The 5,901-nt window shown below is 29.2% G+C and overlaps 1 long non-coding RNA gene across 1 annotated transcript; it reads left to right on the top strand.

The window, feature by feature from the left end:
* Positions 1–4,727: 4,727 nt before the first annotated feature.
* Positions 4,728–5,669, top strand: LOC103504459 (uncharacterized). Its single transcript, XR_007820818.1, has 3 exons — positions 4,728–4,895; positions 5,022–5,196; positions 5,295–5,669. It is a non-coding gene; the product is annotated as an uncharacterized LOC103504459 (long non-coding RNA).
* Positions 5,670–5,901: the final 232 nt, after the last annotated feature.

The raw sequence follows: 5,901 nt of genomic DNA, 5'->3' as shown, positions 1-5,901 counted from the left end.
ATGAGTCGGCGTCGGCTATTTTTATTTTTATTATTATTATTATTATTTGTTTTTATTATTGTATTTTTTCGCTTTTTTATTTTTTTCTTTTTATTTTATTATTTTTTATTTTTTTTATTTTTTTTATTTTTTATTTTTTATTTTTTATTTTTTATTTTTTATTTTTTTATTTTTTTATTTTTTTTTATTTTTTTTATTTTTTATTTTTTATTTTTTATTTTTTATTTTTTTTATTGAGTTCTATTGTATTTGTTAGTTTTTGACTGTTTAACGATCTAATTTATCATTATTATCTTTTAAAATCGTGTAATGTTCTTTTCGGACATATTTTAGAGTCTAATTAACTTAATCTTTTTCGGAAATATTTGTGTGAATTCAACTATTTCATGTGGTTTTTTAAAAAAAAATCAAATAAATAGTTACTATATATATTATTCTAATTGAGTTATGTTTATGGGTGTTATTTTCTAATGCAATTAAATATTAATAATTTTACTAGTTTAAATATAAATTAATATATAAAAACATTAATTATCCTTTTAATAGTTTATGAGGTCATTTATGTGTAATTATTGAAGTAAAAAATGTTTTGAAAAATTACTATTAATTTAAAATTTAATATATTAATTTAACGTATGCATGTGTTAATGGATGATATGTTTTGAGTGTTAATCAATATTTAAATAATAAGCCATCCAATGTGCGTGTACTCTGAAAAACAGAGAGAGGAGAAAATGTCATCAATGTGTGACAATTCATCCTAAGTAGGCTACGTTGACATTATTTAAGTTAATTGATAATTTCTTTTTTTTCTAACTATCTTTAAAATTTGAGTTATATTTATATATAACCATTTTTCTATAAATGTTTGAAGTCAGTTATCTCGTTTAAGCGAAATTGAAGATCTTTCTTTATATATATATATGGATGAGAGATTTGAACTACAATTTTTTTAGTTCTCGACATACACGTATGCTACTTAAACAAACTTATTTTTAGGCATGAAGACATGTATGTATATAATATTTCAAATAACATTTAGAATTAAATAGTATTTCCATAAGTAAGTCAATTGTATCAAATTTGAAAAGTAAACCTTATTGAATTATATTAAGCCTACTCACATAGATTATATAGTATAGTGGAATTTTCAAACAAATATACTGCTTTATATCCTTGAAACATCTCTTAATTATCTAAACAAAATAAACGTGGTCTCTCACTAGTTTTCCGAAAGTATAATAAATTAAAATTGAATAAGTATAGCTTAAAAACATGGATATAAATATATAACTTCTTTTTAGAAGTTAGAAGTTCAATTAATTAAAGGTTGATGGTTCAAATAGTTGAATCCAAACAAACAAAAAAACCACCTATTATGACAGTTGGTTCTATCCTAAGTTGAAAGAAGGGAAAAAATAACTGTCATCAAATGTCAAAAAGCGCCATTTTTTGATTTCCTAAATACATGACAGTTATTTGTTGTCATAGTATGTAAAGGTATCAAAAAAGATTAATTAAATATTTTTTAATTTTATTTTATTAAAATAAATCTAATTTAAAAAATTTTTAAAAAAATGGACCAAACCCCCTTGTGCTTCTCATGCAAAAACCCTTCATCTTCGTCGTCTCCTCCCATTCCCAATCTCCTCCCTCAACGCCGCAAGCAGCCACTGCTACCCTTAACTTCTCCGCCTTTGAACGTCGCCAGCCGCTGCTACCATTTGGGTTCGAACACTGCTGCTACCGTTTCGGTTCGCCGCGTCTCCTCTCCCTCACGTCGCTGCTACCATTTTGATTCGAACGTCGTGTCTCCTCTCCCTCAACACTGCTGCTACCCTTTGTAAGCCTTAGTTCATCTCCCTTCTCTTGAATCCCCGAAGATTTTTTTTTTACTTTTTCTTCCATGGTAATGAGATTGTGTTGAGAGTTGAAATTCAAAGAGCTAAAATATTGAGAAAATTCTTCAAAATTCTGTTTCTTTTATGTCTTTGATGGTGGAGAGTGAGGTTAAATTAGGGGAAAGGTTGATTGATAGGAAGGCAGGGACTGAATAACTATTGTTGGTAAGACTTCAATGGGTAGTGAAGCATGTTAAGAAGGAACAACATAATGTTTTACTTTTGGTGATTGAGAAGGCACATGGGTTTCTTTCTTTGGAATGTTTTACTATTGAAACTCCAGCTTCCTTTATGCAAGTATTTATCACTTTTATTTGTTTGATGGTAGTGTAGTTTTGCCTGAAACTTGCATACTTTTTGTTAATTTGGATTCTATTTCAAATGCTTGGTAATGGTATCACGGGAGAAGTTTTCATTGTTCATGTATCTTAGTTCAATAGATTTAACATATAGTTCGTTTTTTGCAATTGAATTTGATATCTTTAGTAATTTCTTTGATCCATCTGAAAAAGTAGAACATATATGTATTTATATCAATTCAATGTCTTCTATTGCTTACTCAATATGCAAATGTGATATTAAGAGAGGGAGGAGGACGGATGTTTGGATTAATTAGGATTCTGCTACTTTGAATTTGAGTATTACTTTTACTGGGTATGAGAATAATAAAACTATATTGCAAAAACTTAATCATGGTGTAGACTTTAGGTTGACTCTACCTGAACCCACGTACTTCATCTTCTGCATGTTCTTCTAGTTTGTAGTGGGTTCTATACACGTGTATCAATATGTCCATTCTATTTTGTGATGCGTTTTAAGGTTGAGATTATTTCTCTTTTTTGGGTCTACCGACAGTGCATTTCATATTGCAAATGTGTGGTCATGTGGGGTGACCTTATATCTTTTTTGGTTTGTTATTCATTTGTTATAATTAATAGCAGAGTTAGATATTGTTATTGGTTGCATATGTTTCCTTTGTGCTCCTAAGAAATGGTTGGTTTGGTCTTCATGTTGACAACAAGATATTGCTTTGCAATAAGTGCTAACTCAACAATGCCTTTGTTCATTCCCTAAGGTACTGTAACTCAAAAACGCATTTTAACTATTTTGTGATTCTTTAAAGGTATATTGATGGTTTTTTGAAATATATTGATGGATTTGTGAAATATATTGATGGTTTTGTGAAATATATTGATGGTTTTGTGAAATATATTGTTGGCTATGTGATGAAGCATTTTAGTAGCTTACAATGTGTTTGATGAAATGTCTCAACGAAGCCTTTGGTTGATTTTTAATAGATTTTAAACTTTGAAGATGTGTAGGGCCTTTAAGCATTTTCTAGAGTTTAGTTGTTACGATCATACATGTTTAGTGTTAGGTTTTATTTCTAGTAGTGCAGGAATTTCAATCTTCTCTCCTATTGAAAAGAATATTTAGTTTTAGGATGTATTTAAGATTGTTTCTCAAGTAATGACTTTTGGAATAGATGGAAATTTTTTTGGATACTTGGTTCTATATTCTGCTATGGTTTCTTACGTAGCACTTTAAGGTGCTTATATGTTTTTTTAAAACATAAAAAATTTTAGAAGACTGTCGCCAAAAACACTCTCAAGGATGGCCTTCATCACACATTCGTGTTCTTTAAAAAATGTCCAAAAAGTTGTGAGTGAAGCCGATGGTTACCAACCTCATTTAATTGCTCCGGAACAAGGATATTCGCCTTATTTACGGTTCAATCAGCTATTTAGTTTCTAGATTCACCATATTGTGTTGACAATCTTACTTTTTGATTATCGTCTTAAAATCACCTCTTTGTTGCAAAAATTTATTGTCAGGATGGTAAATATTTTATTTCCTTCATTTGATTATTCTTTGGTAATGTTGATTGAATGTGCTTTAATTTCTTGAAGCTCTCAATGCAAAGTTGTGGATTTTCTTTGATATTATTTATTGTATGCTATTGTAGTTCAAAACTCTCTATTGTAGTTTACAGTGGATTAATAGTGTTGATTTAAAGTGTAACTTTTGAGAATGGGATAACTTTGTTTGGTGTTGCTAGCTATAGCTATTTGTAGATTTGTTAGAAAATTTTAGTGGATATTAATCTTACTGTACTTGAAATCTTTAACTTAGAAAACCATTAATTTGCACTTTCGTATGAAGAAATCTGGAAGCTAGATTGCATGCACTCTGTTTTTAGTACAATAGGGCGTGAAGTCATTGAGTTGTGTTCACTTTAGAGTTTGCATATACTCTGTTGATGTTGGCTTCAACTCTATCTGTCCGCTTTGGCTTACTAAATTTGGTCCTAAGAGGAAAAAAGGTCATAAACCATGTACTAAATTTGGTCTAAGAGGAAAAAATGATCATTGTTTTTGGCTGGATTGCTTTGCTTGGAACTGGATTTCGTAACACCTTACTTGAACAGGATCAAGGTAAACATTTTTTTTTTATGTGCACATTATTAGGAGAAAAAATAGTAAATAAGAAAAAATTTCCCTCTACTATTGATAGTGAATATCCTTCTTGTAACCAGTGTGACATGTGTGATACATGGTATTTGGAGAATGAAAATATTTATTTGTTCTTTATTAAATTTTCCTACAGTAGTGTGACATGGTTAATACTAATTAGTTGGTTTTCCCCTTAAAATCCGTTTCGCAACAATTTGAGTGAAGAGAATGAGATGAATTCTAGGATATGACTTTTTGAATTCTAGGATATGACTTTTTAATTAACTCTTATATATATATATATATATATATATATATATATATATATATATATATATATATATATATATATATATATATATATATATATATATTTATTTCCTCTTTTAGAAGTGGTCATGTGAATTTTCTTATTTATTCCCATCTCTCTAATCAAAGATGCTTTTTTAAAAATGATATTTGTATCTACATCATATCTCTTCTCAAAGGAGGTTTCATGGAGTTTGATAAGTTGATTGCTTCGTCAGATATGATGCCCAAGGTATGGTTCTTAAATCGTAATTAATAATTAAGCAATCTCTATAGACTTTTAAGTAGAGTTGTGTACTATTTGTTGTTCTAGCTGGTTTGCAATGTTCCATATTGTAATTTCTGTGTCATTTTAAAGGTTTTGAGAAGTCATCTGCAACTCAACAAAGGGGAATTGTTACTCTTTGCAAAAGACTTGATGTAATCCAACAAGCCCAGTCTGGAACTGGGAAGATTGCAACTTTTTGTTCTAACATTCTTCAGCAACTTGATTATGGTCTTTTGCAGTGCCAAGCATGTTACTTCCATTTAAGGTTTGTATTTCGTTAATGAATAAGGTTTGTATGTATTGGTTTATTTTTTTAATTTGAAGCACATATACTAAGTTATTGATACAATCTTTTCATTCTAGTATGTGACACCTATAGGTAGACACCTCTTGAGGTATGCATTTTCTACTAAGAACTTACAGACCCATCCTTTCCTTTATATATTTCTAATTTACCAAAAACTTAGATAATGGCCGTTTTTATTTAGAAACTAGTTCTTGAGGCCAATATTGAACAATTTAGTTAGTTGGCGGAAAATATAGCAATTATATAGGTTAAATGAATGACTTCGAAACTTACTGCAATATATCAAAATGCTTTCAACATGTCTATGTTTCATGGTTAGACATGTGTGGAAATTTTTGTTATGTTTATGTGCTTTAATTACATAGTAGATTGATTTATTGTCTAGTCTTGTGCAGATTTTTTACTTCAAAATATTTTTTGCAACTAATTTTAGAACTTGGTTCTTATATTAAGGAGTTGAGCAAAACACAAGGCGCTATAAAGGAATTTATCAATCCCAAGTATTTTCCAACTATTCTACTATGAGCTGGTGCACTACTGCACAATTAAATTCAAAGTAAGAGTTATTTTCCAACTATTGGATTACTTACAATTAAGTTGCAATTATTTGGGTCTCTTCCTAGTTCCTATTGTATATTCAGGATGCTTCTCGCAACCAGAAAT

The sequence above is a fragment of the Cucumis melo genome, chromosome 5 (assembly GCF_025177605.1).
Source record: "Cucumis melo cultivar AY chromosome 5, USDA_Cmelo_AY_1.0, whole genome shotgun sequence".
In the NCBI taxonomy this organism is placed as follows: Eukaryota; Viridiplantae; Streptophyta; class Magnoliopsida; order Cucurbitales; family Cucurbitaceae; genus Cucumis; species Cucumis melo.
Note: the sequence above shows the minus strand (reverse complement) of the source record. Positions and strands in the feature narration are given on the sequence as shown.